Here is a 20,354-nt window from a genome sequence, read left to right on the forward strand (position 1 = left end):
TGCTTCTACTCTAAAAGCAGGAATAGCTCAGAAGTTGACAGGAAATTTCTCCCTGGTGTTCAAAGAACATCATACTGGGCTTCATGCAAAAAAAAAAAGGAAAAGGAATACCCATAATTATTTAAATTAAGAGCTGTCTTCAAACTACTGACATCCATTTTTTGTATTGCTGGACAGATTCACAATTATCATCTTTAAAACTTAAGATTTATCATGTATATTTGCTTATTATCTGCCTATGTCAATTTTCTACTACATAGAAATAAAACCTCAAGGACAAACATTAACAAAACATATAAGAGTAGGAAAACAAGAAATTTTAGGAAGTGAGATTTGAGAATTTCCCATTTGTGCTCTAACATGTGAAACCTAGGGCTTCCTTACTCCTGTCCTAACAAGAAAAATCAGTGAATTTTACTGGATGCATCAAAGAACCAAGGTTACAGGATAAAATGCCACCTCATCCACAAAGACACGGCCAAAATCTGCCTCCTTGGATTAATAAGTGAGCACAGCAAGCCTGTAGGATTCAGGGTCAATATTTTAAAAAGCCCATTGCCTTCCTATTGATGAGAGGTGAATACTGAAACTTGAAATTAAATAAACCTATTTATTAAATAAACCTTTTAAACCTTATATCCCCATTTATAATAGCATGGAATAAATGAAATATTTAGACATAACTAACAAAGTATACACACAATTTGTACATGGAATAATTTGTAGGTGCATAAAACATTGATGAAAAAAATCAAAGAAGATCCAAGCAAATGAAGAAATATTCCATGTCCATAGATTAGAAGGATCCACATTGTTAAGATGTCAGTTCTTTTCAGTTTGATCCATACATTCATTGTGATACCAATAAAAATCCTGGTAAGCTATCTTTTGATATTGACAAATCAATACTAAAGTTTATATTAATGGCAAAAGATCCAGATTAAATATTACAGTATACAAGAACAAGAGGAAAATGAGAAGGAGGAAAAGGAGGAGGAGGAAGAAGAAAATGGTTAAAGGGCTCAGACTCTCCAATCTCAAGCTTTAGTAGGAAGCTACCATAATCAAGACAGAATGGTATCAAGACAGCATGGTACTAGAAACAAAGACCTAGATCAGTAGAACAAAACAGAAAGAACCCATTTAGCCACACATTCTAATGCAGTCAACTAGTCTTTGACAAAGGGGTAAAGATGACTAAGTGAAAAAGGATAGAGTTTTCAACAAATGATAAGAGATTAATTGGACATCTATATGCCAAAACAAAGCAAATAAACAAAAAAAAAAAAAAAAACTTAGACCTTACACAAAAATGAACTCAAAGTGGATAAAAACATATGTAAAAGAGTGAGCTATAAAACCTCTAGAAGAAAGATAGAAGACAATCAGCATAACCTTGGATTTGGTGATAAGGGTTAAATATAACACCACTAGCACAATCAACAACAAAAATATCTTGGACCTTCTTAAAATGAAAAGCTTGCATTCTGAGAAAGACACTGTTAGGAAAATAAAGACAAGCCACAGACTGGGAAAAAATATATGCAAAACAAATATCTAATAAATAATTTGTATAGGGGCACCTGGGTGGCTCAGTCGGTTGAGCATCCAACCCTTGATCTCAGCCCAGGTCTCGATCTAAGGGTCATGAGTTCAAGTTCTGCAGTGAGCTCCACTGCAGGAAAAAAAAAAAAAAGATATATAAAATATACAAAGAACTTTTAAAACTTATTAAGCAAAACAACAATTTTTTAAAAATGGGCATAATTACTGAATAGACACTCCACCAAAATAGATATACAAATTGTAAATAAGCATACAAAAAATCTAGTGTTGTCATGAGAAAATGAGAATTAAGACAATGAAATAATAACTACAATTAAATGTCTAAAATAGAAAAACAAAAAAACCTGAGCATATTAATTGCTGGCAAGGATGTGGAATAATGGAAACTTGTTCACTGCTGAAAAGAGTTCAAGAAGATCCACCTGCTTTGGAAGACAGTTTGACAGTTTCTTACAAAGCAAAACATAACCTTACCATATAATCCAGCAACCATATTACTAGGTATTTAACCCACTTATCTGAAAACTTATGTTCACACAAAACTCAGTAAACGAGTACATATAGCAGCTTTATTCATAATTGCTCAAAAGTGGAAGCAACAAAGATGCCCTTCAGAAGGTAAATGAATAAACAGTGGTACATCCATGCAATGGAATATTATTCAGTGATAAAAAAGAGCTATCAGAACATGCACAGATACAGGTGAATATTAAGTTGATATTAACAAATTTAAAAAGCCAGTTTGAGGGATGCCTGGGTGGTTCAGTGGTTAAGCGTCTGCCTTTGCCTCAGGGCATGATCCCACAGTCCCAGGACCGAGTCCCACATCAGGATCTCTGCCTGGAGTCTGCTTCTCCCTCGTCTGTGTCTCTGCCTCTCTGTCTTTCTCTGTTTCTTTCATAAATAAATACAATCTATAAAAAAAATTTAAAAAATAAAAAGCAGTTTGAAAAGCCTACATAGTGTCTGATCCAATTTTTATGACATTCTGGATGGAAAAAAAGTATAGAGGCAGTAACAGATTAGTGGTTGCAAAGAGTTCCATGCAGAGGGGACAGCACACAGGATTTGGGATGGCAGGAGTGAAACTACTTTGTATGATGCTACAATGGCAGATTTATGATGCAATGCACTTGCCACAAACTTGGAGAAATGGCTGGGATTAGTGATATATAAAATTAGCCTGCAGCATACTGAAGTGCCAGAAAGTAAGGAAGTGCATCCCAATAATCCACAATAATGTCAAAAGGACAGAGCACCTGAATGAAAGTGCCAAATGGCCAAAACTGGAACCATTTGAGCAAAGGGAAATAAGGTAGGTAGGATTGCATTATATCACAAAGTTAAAATACATATCCATGAATCCAGATTAATATAAGCAAATGATTCAGTAAGTAAATAAATTGGGGAGAAAGGATAAATCTCTCATTAAGATGAATTCCAAATAATTTATATTGATACTTTGTTCTCAAGAATATGGAGCATAATTTTCTACTCCTTAAGTATGGGTGCTCATAGTGACTTCTTCCAAAAAACTACAGAACGGAAATGAGAACTAATAATAGTAGAAACACATGAGAAACACCACCTCAACCAGGAGATTAACGTTAACATCAGTAGCTGTGAGCCATGTTGATAATGTGCATCTGTGATATGATCTGATGAAAATGGTACTCCGCCTCATTGATTTTCCTCTCCAGAATCTCTAAGCCTAATCTCATAGTGACAAAAGTATGCAAAAAAAAAAAAAAAAAAAATCCAGGGCAGCCCAGGTGGTTCATCGGTTTAGCCCCATCTTCAGCCCAGGGTGTGGTCCTTGAGTCCCAGGATTGAGTCCCTGCTTGGAGCCTGCTTCTCCCTCTGCCTGTGTCTCTGCCTCTCTTTCTCTCTCTGTGTCTCTCATGAATAAATATATAATAAATAATCTTTTAAAAAAATCCAGAAAGGGACATTCTACAAAAAAGAAAAAAAAAAAAAAAAACAAGAAAAAATTTAGGAGCTGTCATGGCCAAGAGGAGCCTAATGACACAAGACAATTATAAGTCCTGTGGTATCCTGAATGGAAACCTGGAACAACATTAGAAACATAAAATATTAGGTAAAAGTGTAAAGAAATCTGAGTAAAATATGGACTTCAGTTAAAAATCATGTATCAATATGGGTACATTAATTAGAATAAGTGTACCATACTAATGTAAGATGTTAATACCAGAAGCCAGGTTGGGGTGTGAGAGCTTTCTGTACTCTTGTGATTTTTCTGTAACTTCATAACTACTCAAAACTTAAATGGTTATTCTTACAAAAAAATAAAATAAAAAGTCAAATTAGTCAAATTAGTCTATGAAAGAGGAAAATTATAAAGAAAAGGAACAGAAGAAAGTGGTTTTTAGTCATCTTCTCTCATTATTCTACTCTTAGGGAAACAGTCATAGACATTCAGTCAGGATTTATAAGAATCATCGAGGCATAACAAATTATCTACATTGACCAAATGACTCTGGTTTATTTGCAGCAGCATATTGAGTAAAAAGTGACAATTCAGCTTCATAATAAATATTTTGTATTTTGTTTTCTCAGTTATTCTAAGGTTTAGAGAGTCTGCCCTTTATAATGTGTTATCACAAAAAAAGAACAGAATATAGTGGCTTTTGAATGCAGTGTCATAGCTTCAGATAATACGTAGGAAAAGTCAGGGTAGTAGAAGCTTCTAGCCCATTTAGTAGTGCAGGATCTGTTAAAAAAACATTCAACTGAGTAAATTTTAAAGTAATTTTCAAGATTTAAGGTAAATGTTAAGGATCTCGCTGGATCTTTATTCCATGACTCATGAATCAGTAGCATCCTATCCAGCAAATTGAAAGGAGCACTGAAGAGCTTTATAGAACGAAGGATTTCCACAGGTGGAAGGCATGGGACAAGGAGGTTATTCTAGCAAAGAGCTGATTGTATGTGGCAAGGTCACCTTTCTTTAGGAGATGGCAGGAGTCTACCATGCAAATCACCTGCTATGCTAATCAGGTAGCTCCAGTCTGACTGGAGGGAGGCCGGACTGTAATTAAGTTAGATACTAAGCCTCCATTGGGTGCCATGGAGCTTAGTGCAAGTGGCTTCATTTGGGCCCGTTGTCTCTTTTTCATCATTATTAAATCATTATGGCTCACATTTCTCTATGAGAATAGCATATGGTGATCTTTATATAAGCATGTGTCCAACTACTAGAATGGAAAGATCTGCACCCAAGAATGGTTTAAACCCAAAAAGTCATTCTCTTGCAAGAATGCCGAAAGACAGAAGGGATGCTTAAGTATCCAGCAATAGGTTTCAAAAATTATCTTTGCAGCTATTAAACTCTATTAGGAATCAAACTGAAAGATAACAAGGGCCTATAAAAAAGCAATGACTGCAAAAATAATTGAACTTCCTTTCACTTTAAAAGGAGTGCTTTTCTAGAGTGTTGGGCTCGAAAATAAGGTCAGAGTATGCTTATTTTAACTTATTACCTCCTCTTATTTTAACAAATGAGAATAGCCTTTATTCTTGGCAGCCTTCAGAAAAGAAAATATTTTTCTCTCTCTTGTCAAGTTGCAGTTTTGGAATTCAAAAAAATAAGAGTTGCCTGTGCAGTTCAAAAATGAGAAGCATTTCTTTTGTTACTGAAAATGCTTACTTCACACCAGCTCTGAATTGGTATTTCTCCTTAAGGGACAATCTTTCTAATGGTCTGACTCTGTCCCAAAAGAGAACCACCACGTTCATTTCACAGAACTTTTCAAGATGGTGATTTGCAATGCTATATTTATAACAATTCAGGCAAAACTAACTTCTCACACATCACAGAATCACAGAGATGAGGAACTGATGGTATACCCTAATGAATGCCTGGCGTGGCCATCTCGCTCTGGGGTAAACTCAGGATATGTGTGCAGGCACTTGCAGTTAATGGACCCATCTCCTCTTTCCTTCCCTACTGCCTTGTCTATATCCATTGCAGAGAGTGTGGGGGATAAAAATTTGATTTTCCCTCCTCCCCAGGAAAATCAAAGCCTGCTGAGATGACTTCCTTTCTGTCTTGTTTTTCTGCCCAGAGGTGCTATCCCATGTCCTCCCTGTGAGGGGTTACCAGGAGTTTGCTTCTTGCTGTCAAGACCTTGCCTACCTATCTGTGCATTCCCTGTTGCACAAGATAAATACTCTGTTTTTAATCCACCACACCAATTTCCTGTTACCAGGGAGTGAATCTAGTCCTAACTGATCTAACAGTAAGGTCAGTGATATTTTTTAAGTAGTGAACCCTTTCTAGGGTTCCCTGATATACTGAAGGAAATCTGAATGACAGTTGATACTAGAATGCTTAAAGAGTATCAAGAATTATTTGAATGTATTCTTTAATTCTCAAAAACATTTATATGAATGGTAGTATTATCATTCCCATGATCTTACTGAGAAGACTGAGTTCAAAACACATTTCAGGGGTATCTGGGTGGCACAGTCAGTTGAGTGTCCGCTCTGAGTTTCTGCTCAGGTCATGATCTCAGGGTTGTGAGATTGAGCCCCCAGTCGCATTCTGTGCTCAGCATGGAGTCTGCTTGACATTCCCTCTCTCCTTCTCCCTCTGCCCCTCCCTCACCTGCTCATGCTGTGTCTAAATAAATAAATAAATAAATAAATAAATAAATAAATAAATAAAATTTTTTGAAGATTTCAGTAATCTGTAACCGAATGATGCTCACATTGCTGGTAAACTACATCCTATGTTCTAGTAAAAGAAGGGAATGTAGAAATGAACACAGCCCTGCTTTCCTGACACAGTGCAATGTAAAAGAAAACCCTCAAATAATCACAAAACTCAGTGTAAAATTACAATCCTTTTTAAGTGCCATGGGAGAAAAGTGGGCATCTGGTCTTCTCTTAGCACTCAAGGAAGAGAGCCGTGACAACATTAGATATGACATGAACTTGAGTGATTGATAGGCATGAACCAAGAGTGGAAGAGTTAGAAAACATTCCAAGAAAAGAAAACAGCACCTCCAATATCTTGTTGTGGGAAGACCCTAAAATACATGTAAAGAAATTAGTGAAGATTGAACCAGAAAGAAAGGGAGTCTGGTTCACGATGCACTAGAGAGAAGGACAGAAGGCTGAACAGTAGCAGAGACTAAGCAGGCCAGGCACAGGGCTGAGGTCTTACCTAATAACAATGGGAAATCATAAAAGGCTTTTAGTAGTAGAATAAATCATCAGATCTGCATTTGACAAGTATTATTCTGGCTGATACATGAGAAATTATTTGGATGGATAAGAGGCTGCCCAAGGTAGTGGTGGAATGGGCAGAAATGGGGCTAATGCTTCAGTCTGCGCGCAAGGTATTGGTGAACCACAGATGATGATAAAGCAGGATCGGCGGACGATAGAAGGAGACAAACGAGAGGGATATTTAGGAAGTAAAATCCACAAAACTCAGTAATAGAATGAATATTATAACACATAGAAGTATAGGAAGAAGGATTCAAGTATTAGCCTTAGATTTCTGACATAATTAATTTGACATAAAATGGAACTGCTGCCAGAAGCAGAAAATACTAGAAAAGGAATGGAAGAGGTTTAAGAAGGCAAAATCATGAATTCCCTTTTGGTCAAGGTAGCATATGAGAGGCATTTAAGGTCTCCAGATGGAATGTCCAATCATTGAAAGGGTCTGGGTCAGTAGAACCAGGGGTTTTGAAAATATAAATTTGTGAGAACTGATTTCAACATCTTACCGGTTCGCTCATTGATATGTTGAATACAATTGTGATGTGTTTATTTTCAATTTGCGTGAGAATCATGACTTTATCCTTTTGGAAATTATGTATTAGCACATTTAGAGGTAGACAGGTCATCTGTGCAAATGCTCAGCTTGTAACTTATCAATGCCTGTCAAGTGTAGCTGCTAGAGGAGTGCACCTGATGGTTCACTTAGGCCTTGCACTAGGTCTCCTGCCTCCTGGAGAGAATCACAAGTGGCAGTAAAACTTTAACCCTGTTAACTCTGTTTCTGTACCGTTCTCTTCCTACTGACTTTGTGTTTTATTTTATCCCCGACTATCACATGCCGGGTAATGTACTCCCTACTGGAGGAAACAGGAATTTGGTCTTATAACCTGACAACTCAAGTATCTCTGTAGATCTACTCCTTATTAACTGAAGGATGGGAGACCATCTCATTTATGAGGCCACCTATTTTTCTGTTTGTGAGCTCAGATCAACTGAGGATTTCCTATGTGTTGGGAAATAATACAAAAGCTTTTTGATATGTTTGTATTTTTGGTGTGTGGCTGAAGTGTCTGAATGAAGTTACGAGCTCTCTGATGTTGTGTCTGTGATTAAGAAAGGACTTGACTTCCTCTTGCCAACATGAAATGCTTTCCTTAAATTAAAAAGAAACTATTTAAATTAGTTCATAAAGATAAATAAGCACTCAATATATCCAATATTGTCAAACTTCAAGGAAAATTAGAAAAAATAACTTCTAATAAATTAAACAGACTAGATTAAAAAAAAATTATCACATACCTAACAAACATTTTAAGATTCCAGATTCATATAACTGAAGACATCTCTGACAAATTAAAGTAATATATATATTTAAATCTAGAGCTCTTATCCTGGTATCAGGGGCTGAATTGTGTCTCATTTTAATGTGAAGTCTCCCCCCATGTGAACACGGAATATGTGCTATAGCTCTGTTTGCTCAATGCACACGTTCCCTCTTTCCTCCTCATAAACAGTCCTAAATTCTCCTGCCCTTTCACCAATATGTATGTAATCCCCACCCCTATGATTATAAAACACTTGTTCAGCTGCCTCATGAATATACCCTTTCCTTGTTGCATACTCAACGTCTCAATGATAAGCTTTGCTGCGCTTTGGGCAAACAGACTCTGCTACAAATTCTTTAGATTTTGTCTAAGACTGTATATTAAATAATGGAAAAATAAAATTTTGTTTATCTTTTACACTTAAAACTATACTTAGAAGTCCCTGGGTAATCACAAGATTTGTTCTTTACCTCATAAAAAGAAAGATAGTAGAAATAATTAGGTTTGATATATGCCATATTACCAAACTCCCCACAGCACTGTAGGGAGAGTTGTTAAATCAAAGGAAATGCTACAGAATTACCAGATAATGTTTAAACGGGAAACTGTTATGGTATCAGTCTGCTCAGGTGTCCATAACAAAATGCCACAGGCTGGATGGCTTAAAGGAGAACAACATTTTCTTGAGATCTGGAGACCAGAATTCCAAGATCAAGGTGTTGGCAGGGCTGGTTTCTGGTGATTTCTATCTCCTTAGCTTTCAGATGGCCATCTCTTTCCTCTGGCCTGTTTGTATGTGCATGTGCATCCCTGGTGTCTCTCTCACTTCTTGTCAGGACACCAATCATACTGCATTGGGACCCCATCCTTCTGATATCACTTACCCTTAATAATATCCTTAAAGATCCAATCTCCAAATACCATCGCTTTGGAGGTTAAATCTCAAACATATGAACTTTGGCGGGGACACAACTCAGTCCATAACAGTTATTAATATAAATATTTCAAAATATATATATATATATAAATATTTCAGAAAGTATACAATTTATGGGAAGACCCTAGAGATTTGCCAATTCTCTGGCTATCCATGATATATTCTTACCTTTAAGGAAACATTACCAAACCCATACAAAATAATTGTGTAGTGTACCCTAATGAAAAATCCCTCTTTCCTCTGTTCTGATACTGTTAGCTATTATAATAAATTACCTACAGATGTTCAGTTTTTGCAATCCATAGTTAGCTTCTTTTTACATCACTGCTCATCTGAACACTCTGATGCAAGCCTCACACCACAGTTCATGTCTTAGAGACAGAAGGACAGTTTCAGAGTCTCATGGAAAAATCTGTATCCAGGAACTTTTAGTTATTGATATTTCCAGAATGACCTCTCATGTATAGGCTTCTGAGATGACAGTGTCACCAGCTGAACCCCAAGACCTGACCTTTACTGCCCACCTGCTTGTACTCACCGAACTCTATTCCAGATGTTTCCTTAATCTCTTCTTTCCAGCTTCTCTCTTAATTCAGGCAAAAAACCTGACAGGAGTAACATCCCATGATGGAAACCAAAACTAGTCCTCAAGCAGTAACAATTGCCCAGACCACCAGACTAGTTTGAACTTGACCTCCAACAAGCTTCTATATAGATGGACTATGGAGTGGCCTATGAAGTGACCGACAGTTACCTTTACCTCATTATAATACGAAAGTCTCTGCCCAAGAAGGAGCACAAGCCTCATTTACATAACATATAATGTGTGTGTGGGAATGTTTCCTTAAGGGGCATACCCACCTCTATATATGACAAGTCTGCTCTATCTAACTTAAAACCCTAAATTAAAAAACAAAAAAACAAAAACAAAAACATTCACCTTTGCTTGGGGAGTCATGGCTTTGGAAGTCACTCCCCATGACTACCCAAAATCATCTTAGTTTGGTTATAATAATGCTTCACCATTCTCAGTCAGTAGCAGTAAACAGAGTCAGATTTTTCAGTATACTTGATGATCCAAAAGCAGACTTCCTTATGAAAGCAGGAAACTGCAGAGAAAGAATTAATCACATAAGTGTGCACTGATAAGGGAAATGAAAATTTGGGGGCATATTGCAAATGTTATTTTAATGTTCTAAAACATATGTAACAGAGCCCTTTCTCTTTCTTTGAAGCAGATCTAATCTTCAATTTTGTAAACTGCTTTTGAAGATGAAAGAAACCATTTTTAAAGGTGTCTGATTCTTACTCCTCACAAGTCAGAAACCTCACTAAATCCCCTAATGTTTTACAGAAATGTGTAGATATTTCCATGAGTTCTCTAAGAATCTATCTTCCACTTTACTAGGATATAATTGACAGTTTAATTGTGCCAGGAAGACCTTACTTGGAGTACTTAATCAGGCCTGACAAGCCCACTGCTAAGTAACATGGTTGACTTTACATGTGGAGCCTTTCCTGGAAAAATTTTCAGGTAACTTTGGCCTCAGGTGGTAACAAAGGTCAATTCCTGGCACATCACAAACCTTAACTAATTTGAGGAATCCATCTGAATACCAGAAATGCAGGCTAAGTCTGGTGAAGAGGCTTTCATAGGTTTGGTTTTCTGGTTTTGGAATAGCACATCACAGAGGCTTTTAAAATCCTAATCCAGGATTCCTCATGAAACTCCCAGATACAACGTTACTTCCTGGTCTTAGTAGTACCTTAATAATTGATTGATTTTGATCTACGAACCAAAGTTAAGGATGCTCATATGCTTAATTTAAATTCAGCTGCTGCTAGGTAAATCATTAGGTCAAATCTGGTGAGACTTGTCTTGCTGTGATCTAGAATCCTTTAGAGATTAATTCATCAGAGTAGGGAAGTTCAGGAAATGGGCTCCAGAAATTACTGAGTGTCCTTTCAGTAAAATGCTGAGAGTTAGTCTAGCAGAACCTCTGGGTGATTATCGGATTCTATAGGAATGTGCATCTTTGGTTGTTTTACAGTTCTGCAGAGATAGAACTGAAGTTGTAACAAATTGGTAATAATGCAAATATTTCCTTCCATAGGCATGCAAATAATTACTGTTCATGACACTATAAGCACATTGTGTCCCCTGGAGAATTGGTATCTCTGTGTGTCAAATTCTCTTGGAGCTAGTTATAACATCTTACTTACTCCCTCATTAACATGTCTCCAAGGAAACAAAACAGGAATAGTCAGAACTAGAGAAGGAAAAGAAGGAAGTTCCAGTATTCCAGTCTCCAAAGAGAGGTAGTGATTTCAAGAAAGATAAAAGGTTAACTGCTCTGGGTGCTCCTGAGGGCCTTAAGTAAAAATAAGAGAGTCAAAAGCAGAAAATTATCTCAGTAGAGTGAAGGGGCAGAGGAAAATTGTCAGTTGAGGAATAGGTAAAAGAAAATAGTAGACATGAGTATTGATACCTGTAGCGTATACATTTGGGATTGGTCTCCAGGTCCTAACACAGAACTCCTGAAACCCTAGGAATTTCCTGAATGTCTTTGTTATTCATAATAAGCCAGCTTTCTTCCATCACAGTTTAGTTTATGGTGACTGGACAGCTTTAGGATGGAGGCTGGTGACCAGAAAGACCAAATATATGATTAGAGGGTAGGAACTTGCAGCCCCGCCTTTAACCTCAGGGAGGGAAGGGACACTTAACATTGACTTATAAAAATTCTATTAAAAAAATATTCAGAGAACTTCTGGGTTGGCAAACACACAGATGTGGGGAAGGTGGAATGGCCAGTTTGTCTCTTCTGCTTCAATCCTTCACAATAAACTGTTAAGTATAGCATCTTTCTGAGTGCTAGGAGTCATTCTAGCAAATCATCAAACTTGAAGATGGATCATGGAAACCTCAAATTTACATTTGCTGAGAAGTGTGGGTAGACAGGACTTCCCTTTGGCATGTGGTGTCTATAGTGGGGACAGTCTTGTACAACTAAGCCTTTATTCTGCAGGGGAGAGAAGTGTCTTTTTTAACTCTAGATTGTTAGTGTCAGAATTGATTTTAATCATTGAACTCTCAGTTGGTGTCAGAGAAATGGTTGAACTTGGAGGAAACCCACATAATCCCTTATTTGAGAAGTCTGGTTTTCATGAAGGGCAAGGATACCAAAGTAATGGAATGCAAATATAGGATCAAGGGATACATGTCTAAACCAGTGACACCCTGTGTTGTATATTCTTTTCAAAGGACTTTCATAGGTATTTTTTACTTGATCCCCACTAAAGTCCTGTAAGGTAGGGAGAGATGACATTACCATTCTCAGATTACAAAATAGAAAAGAGAGGTCCCAGGAAGTTAACTTCTTCAAAGCCACATAATTATTAGACAGTGAAACTGGAATATCAATCCTAATCTACAGATGATTGCAATGTTCCCTTTGGCTCTAAAAAGTATAAGATTTCAAAATTCTTAATTTAACTTTGAAAGCCGATTTCAAGTATAGAATCAGAGAGATCTAGCTCAGCGCCTAGGAATATAACTTGAAATCTTTTTTTATGACACTAAAACAATCCCAAAGTTTCTATCAGAAGAAGCAGTAGCTCCTATGTGGGCCAGGCTGAACTGACCCTAATGGGAAGATCCACACAACAATGCTCAAGGCTTTCAGAAAGATGTGGACAAAGGTCATAGGAAGCAGAGAAGAGAATCTGGAAAAGCATGCTGCCCAGACACATGGGGAAGAACAGGAAGACAAATAAAAATCAAGGAGCCATAGTAATTGCTTTTAAAAATGTAAAGGGCTGGGGCACGTGGGTGGCTTAGTAAGTTAAGTGTCTGACTCTTGATTTTGGCTCAGGTCACGAGCTCAGAGTTGTGAGATGGAGCCCCTTGGGCATCAGGCTGGGTACAGAACCTGCTTCAGATTTCCCTCTCTCTCCCCCTTGGCCTCTGCCCCCACTCTCACTCTCTCTCTCTCTCAAAAAAAAAAAAGTAAAGGGCTATTATATAGGAATAGAATATATTGTTTGTGTTGTTCTAGTGGACAGAACATGGATCCATTGATTCAAATGAATGTAAAAATGATTTTCTAACAACCACAAATGCAAATTTGTGAAATGAAAATGTGTTTAAGACTTACTGAGATCTCTTTCCTGGGAGATATTCAAGTTGACTCCAGCTGATAAAGGGCAAGAGATAATCATAGTGGCTACTTACATATTTCTTGGAAGCTTATACTACAATCATTCTATATTTGTATTCTGATCCAATAAAAAGTCATTGGGACTTTAGGCATTAAGAGATAGGTTTGGTTAGTCGTTCAAGTTTGAATGCAATAAATCAAATTTTAAAATATCTTTTACAGGTACAGCATAGTTTAAACTTTCCACTGGGAGGGTGGTGAGGAGGAATGACAAGAATATTTACTGAAATGACTTTAATGAATTTTATTTAAAAGAAGTATAATATTTTCTGACAACCATTTATTTTGGTAAGTGGTTTAGTATTTATATATTCTGCATTATTTGTGTATATAAGCTGAAATCTGTGGGGAAGGCAGGAAAGAAAGAAACAGTCCAAGTTTCTTTAACTTAAGTAAACACAATAAAATATAAGGATTTAGTCATCATTTTGGGATAACGACAAAGTAAGCCTTTATTCAAACACTCAGAATGAGGTAAATTTTAACGCATGTTACAGAATGTTTGAGTCCCCCTCAAACTCACAAGCTGAAGCTCTCACCCCCACATAATAGCTCAATGTGACAGGATCTGGAGATGGAACCTTTGTGATTAGGGTGACATGGATCATGAGGGTGGGGCCCTCAGGATGGGATTAGGGTCCTCAGAAGAAGAGACACTGAGAGCTCACTCTCTGTCCCCCTGAGCACACAGTAAGCAGAGGTCCTGTGTGCACACAGACGCCACACCAGGAACCAAAGCTGAAGCACCCTGATGTGGCAGTTGCAGCATCCAGAACAGTAAAATTTCTGACATTTAAGCCACCTAGTCTGTGAAATTCTGTTTTGGCAGTCCAAGAAAACTGAACTATTTTTTAATTTTAAGTCAAACTTGAAGCTGTTAAAGATGAACTGCTGATCCATTAAAAATGCAAATGAACTTGGGGAACCTGGGTAGCTTAGTCAGTTGAGCCTCAGACCCTGACCCTTGATTTTAGCTCAAGTTGTGACCTCAGGATTGTGACATGGAGCCCTGACTTCGGCTCCATGCTCTGCTTGAGATTCTTTCTCTGCCACCCCCAGTGCCCAAGTGCTCACTCCCTCTAGTAAATAACAGTTTTTTTAAAAATGCAAATGGACGTAAAGTACTAGACAAAGTCTCAAGCACAGAGTGTCACCCTCCTCTGGGAACTGCAAATTCAAGTCTCCCCAGGAGCCAGGCAGGGTCCATATCAACAAAAGGAGAGAGTGACAGACTCATCACTGTCAACGTGTTTTGAACATCTCACTGTAGCATCATTCATTCTATTAGATTCAAAAACAATTCTATTGGGATTTCTTTTCTCATTCATAAAACTGCATCATGCATCCTTTCTGTACAGTTGTCTTGGTCTATTTTTCATATTTTCCTTTTGGACAGAGACATGTCTACGAGAAATACTTCACTTTTCTCCTAACTATAAGAAAAACAATAGCACAAGTCAGTAATTGGATATGTCATATGGTCAATGTCAGTCCAGGAGGCAGAGCAGTGGAGAGAACATGCCCAGTCTCAGAAAGGCTGCCTCTGCACATGGCATCACCATGGGAGCCCGGGGACCAGAACTGGGAAATTTCACAATTGTTCTTTAGAGGCTGGAAATCTAATTTGTATGTAAAATCACCTGCTTTTTTCTTTTCTTTTCTTTTCTTTTCTTTTCTTTTCTTTTCTTTTCTTTTCTTTTCTTTTCTTTTCTTTTCTTCTTTTCTTTTCTTTCTTTTCTTTTTTCCTTTCTTTTAACTGGAAGCAACTAATTCAATTAAATCAATAAGCATACTATGTGGACCACACGGTGCTGTCAAACATCAAAGCCTTGTTCACTGAGACCTTGAATCTGGTTGGACCAACAATATAGAAATTGCCTGTTTATATGATAAGAACAAATAAAAGCCAGAGACACTAACAATAGGATTGTTGTTAAACCCTTGTCTGACTTGTTGATGGGTCTGCGGAATTCCTTAATCAGGCACTTACAACGGAATAAATAATGCATGTTTCTGTATCCATTTTAGTTTGGTTGAATATGGATGCTGAGGATGGCATTACATGAATTCTTATACCATTATGTTCCTCTAATCTCAGGCATAAATAGATCTCAGTTTCAAATGCACTGCATATCATTTGATTAAAATAAGACAGCCATTCCTCAAGGAAATTTCCAGCAATTACCCAGGAAAGCCTTCTCTTAGCATGCTGGCATTGTAAAGTAAAAATTAGTTGTTTCACAGAAGCTCTGCTTTCATCTAGCCACATTGCCCTACCCAGCGGTCTCTTATGCTACTTTCTTCAGGGCTAGGAGCCACTAATCGTCTTGCCTTCAGGTTTTAGTTTCCTTAATGCCACTAGTTTATAAAATACAAATGATGGAAAGACCATCTACTGAGTCACTGAATGCTATATTTTTAAGGCATCATTTTATAACATATATATATACATATATATCTGTAAAATTGGGTCCATTTATTCTTCACGATGAATTACTCTTCTCTAAAGAGCATAGATACATAGATACATATAAAATGATGGCTAAAATAAATCTCCGCTGTAATTGGTTCCCCGAAAACATGATATTTAAGAAGTACACAGAAGAGCATTACTTAAAAGAAACTATGTTAGTGTTGAACAATAACTTATTTTTTAAGGGCAGTATCGTGAGATACATACATATATCAAAAGAACACATCAAATACGTTATTTAACTCTGCAACTAGTGAAGAAACCAAGAAGATGCTACAATTGGTTGGAAATGGAATTCAAAATATGAAGAAGGCACATCTTAAGTGAAAGGGAGCACAATATGCCACCCCAAAACATACCTCTTGGGCATACTGATTTTTTTTAGGCTGATTATTTTTGAGACTGTAGACACAGAAAAATCTCAGAAAACAGCAGAAAGAATATTTTTGTAAGGAATATTTACAAAACATTATAAGGGAAATCTCAATTTATAAGGATGTCTGCCTCTCCATATTAGGAAGAGGGGCAAGACTCAATCTCTAGAAACTCTTAACAATGGAGAAGTCATTGACTTAGATCTGCATACAACCTTAACTCTATTTCCTGTGATTCTCCAGGTGACCTCCCAGTAACACCCAACCTCCCACCTGACCCCCTGCCTAGATCTTCCTTTGTCTTAAACCACAGATAGTATTTAAGGGCCATCAGGGAGTTACTCTCATGCATACAAAGAGGTATACACATGAAACCGATGTGTTTTTCTCCTGTGAATCTTCCATTACTGGAGGTCCTAGCCTAAAACACCGAAGGATAGAGGGAAAAATGTTTTTCCACTACCACATACGTAAATCAGAAACACTCAAATGAATTTACAAACGGATATAAAACTGGCTTTTTTCATGGAGGTGGGGGGTGTTCAGGAATCAGCTGTCCCTTCTGGAGACAGAAATTCAATTACATTTCTATGGACAGAGGTCACTTTAATTACTGTCAATTATCTACGGCTTAAGTAGTTCTACCTCATTCACAAAATGCCTACAGCAGATAACCTGGAAGATTATTGTGTAATACATGGGAAGCTGTTTTTCTTTTTCTTTCTTTTTTCCCCTCCATTTCAAAATCTTTCACTGGCAGTGCCTTTCCTGACAATGAAGAATCTCTATGTGCCTGCAGCAGATGACCACAGGCCATGACTTGCCAGTCTCCTGGGTCCCTGTCCATCTCGGACAAACCCTCATGCCAACTTTAAGGTTAGTATTATCTCTCCTCAAACTAGATTAATGATATCCACGTTATATGACTTTATATACGTTCTTTGTTAAGACCAAATTATTGTTAAAAGTCAATGGAACACACACACACACACACACACACACACACACAAAGGCTCTGGAGTTCTATTCCCAGAGCCTACACTCTTCTGCACTGAACCATATCATGGTGACAGTTCAGTTATGTAGCATCTGTACATTGTCCACAGGAAAAAAAAATCTACATTTCCTTTTTGCCAGGATCTTTTTTTTTTTTTAATTATTTATTTATGATAGTCACAGAGAGAGAGAGAGAGAGAGAGGCAGAGACACAAGCAGAAGGAGAAGCAGGCTCCATGCACCGGGAGCCTGATGTGGGATTCGATCCCGGGTCTCCAGGATCGTGCCCTGGGCCAAAGGCAGGCGCCAAACCGCTGCACCACCCAGGGATCCCTTGCCAGGATCTTAAATGCTATCCTTAAGCTGAATGAAAAGCTAATGTTTCCTCTCTCTTTCTTTCATTCATTTACTTTTTCTTTCTTTTGAAATCCTCTAAAGCAAATGAAGAAGAGGGGAGGGATTTGGCACTAGGTCAGTTAATTTCATAAATGTAAACAAATCAGCAGGCTGAATTGTCAAGATTCCCTGTTTTGACTGATGAGATTAAATCAAGGAAACGGCCATTTCTCCACTTGGTGACAGCACTCGAGTGCAGCCTTAGGTGTAACTATGTTGTGACCAATTAGAACGTAATCATAGGACAAACGGATAGGGGAGAAACAGCACACAATTCCAAACACAAACCAAGCATAGTGTTTAGTACCTTACAATGTTCATGCCCTTTTATGTTGTTAGGTTTATTTATTTAAAGCTTTAAAATTAGTCTTTTCCTAAAAATAGAGAAAAAATAATTTGCTTATGTACCAGAAGCAAAATAAGTTTTATTTTTAAACCAGGAAAACGAGATAAGAAATGATTTTTTTTAAATAAAAAGCCAGAAACAAAGTTAATCCACAAAATTTGCCTGTCAAGTCATTGTCCTTCTGAAGAGGGAGTTTCAAGCTCAACTCTCTCAGCAGTGGAAGGAAAGTGGAAAATACTGGTAGTTTTCAAAAGCAAAGTCCTTGTGTGAAAAGCAAGGCAGCTGATGTGAAATGAAAGAGAACTGTTCTAACTACTAAAGAAAATAATTTCCAGAGTTACTCTCCTAAGGTAGACACTGTATGCGACCTAATTACTATCATTTTTAAAAACAAGTTTCTAGGGTGGTTTCTTAAAATACCCTTCCAAATAAAGCAATATCACCGCAAGGCCTAACTTAGCAAACTGTCTTCAGGGAAAAGGGGAGAGAGGGTAATGAGTGATGTCCAGATATTCATGTCTGCTGACTTAATCCAGGAATCATTTTGGCTAGCTCAGATAGCCTGGGTTTTATTCATACCTCTTCTGTATTTTGTCTTTGTCTTTGTTCAGTTTTTCAACCCAAACTTAACTCTTTGGTGTTTTTTCTTAAGTGGTCGACAAAGTCTAACACTTAAGAGTACAATTGTGTACACCGCACATACCCCATAGGGTCTCTTGATATTATTAATATCCTGTCTCAACCCCTGGAGAGGGAACATAGTTTTCATTATAAGTGTTTGGCAATATCAATAAACAAGTCTTCTCTTTAATAAATTCCAAACTTTTTCTTCCTCCTGTCATCAAATTTGCCAAATAACTGTCTTCATTTCTCCACTTGCATTCATTCCCTGGTCTCCTGTCATCTGGTTTTTGCTGTCCATGCACCACAAAACTCATCAGGAAGCAGCCTCCCATGACCAAGGTAATGGACATTTTCCTTTCTGTATACTTAAACTCTTTGGTCCTTCTGATCCTATCTCCAACACCTTCCTCAATCCTCCTCATTACACTTGGCTCCCCTTCTCTCTCCTTTACCCATCCTGTGAAGAGATTCCATCATTCCCTTAGATTCCATCTTCAGCCCACACTTGTCTTATACTATCTGGTCAGCCAAGGGCTTAGCATGAGACAGGTGGCAAACTCCCACAGCTATAAATAATTGGGAAGCATTTATAAGATACTATCTCAAAGGGGTAGGCAGGGGTTAGGGGAATCCACAGAGGGTAGTTAAGAACTTTGAGGCTCACAGCCACAGTGGGAGACCTCATTACCCTTAGGTCTGAAGGAGTCTGGAAAATAGAGATTATGGGGACTCCCAGAGGGAACTGTGGTCTTTGATAGAGAATCAGAGTCAATCTTAAATGATCATTGACACAATAGGGGGGAAGCTCAAGAAATCAATATGTTTTCACCTTCTATCTCCTGATTTTTCTCAATGTCTCCAATTGACAGACTTTGTAAAACCCAGAGGGCAGGAAAGCCCACTGATGCAATCCACTCTGGCAGTGTTCTTGGGGCCAGAATAGTGACAAAAGCTGATCTGAAGACCAAACAGAAGACATGAAACTGCAAAACACACTCCTGGTGTGATTTCATCCATTCTTGTAATTTGGACTACAACCGATATGCAGATGACCCTACTCCATTAACTGCACATCAGTGGTTCCCAAAGCTGACTGCATCTTATGATCACTTGGGAGTTCTTTTTTTTATTATTATTAAAAATAAAAATAATGCCACACACATCATATCCACAACAATTCTTAAATTGACAGGAAATTTGGCTTGGGTTTTTATAATTTTTAAAAGTTCCCTAATGTGCAATTACTTTTGAGAACCAGTTTTTGGCCTAGTATCTGCAACACGTTTCAAGCTCACTTATGCAACTGCCTACAAAAATTATCCCCTAAACATTTTATTTTCCCTCAAATAGATTTCCACTGTTAATTTTTTTCTTAGTTGGTACACTACTGTTCAGCCAGATTCTCAAAACAGAAACCTAGATTTACAAACAACGTAAAAGTTGTTCACAGTTCTCTGCACCAAGAATGGTCTTCCTTACTTCTTTATCTGCACTTCCATTTCCTTGAATAAACAAACTCCTCCTCTGCCCTTAAAATGTGACTCTCACTTCTAAATGGTCACAACTGCTCTTCCACTGCAACTCTTAAGGTGCTTTCAAATTTTTATTCAACATTTTTGTCTACAAATGAGGTTCCTAAAAGCATAAGAAAGTATATCATGTGTTCCCCAAATGAGTTATAAACCAAATTATAGCAAATTAAAAATCACTGACATTAATTTCAATTTATATTGATTGTGAAATTAATTTTATAAATTTGAAGTTATAAAATACAAAGAAGATACTGTTTTCACAGGTTTTAAATTATGTGATAATGTACTTATGTGTCTTATTTCTGCTTCAGG

General features: G+C 37.5%; 1 long non-coding RNA gene across 1 annotated transcript; it reads left to right on the forward strand.

Annotated features, from left to right (window-relative positions):
- The first annotated feature begins 2,728 nt into the window (after positions 1 to 2,728).
- Positions 2,729 to 19,672, forward strand: LOC111091642. Its single transcript, XR_005376086.1, has 4 exons — positions 2,729 to 2,881; positions 16,909 to 17,024; positions 18,828 to 18,849; positions 19,380 to 19,672. It is a non-coding gene; the product is annotated as an uncharacterized LOC111091642 (long non-coding RNA).
- Positions 19,673 to 20,354: the final 682 nt, after the last annotated feature.

This window comes from Canis lupus, chromosome 22 (assembly GCF_011100685.1).
Source record: "Canis lupus familiaris isolate Mischka breed German Shepherd chromosome 22, alternate assembly UU_Cfam_GSD_1.0, whole genome shotgun sequence".
In the NCBI taxonomy this organism is placed as follows: domain Eukaryota; kingdom Metazoa; phylum Chordata; class Mammalia; order Carnivora; family Canidae; genus Canis; species Canis lupus.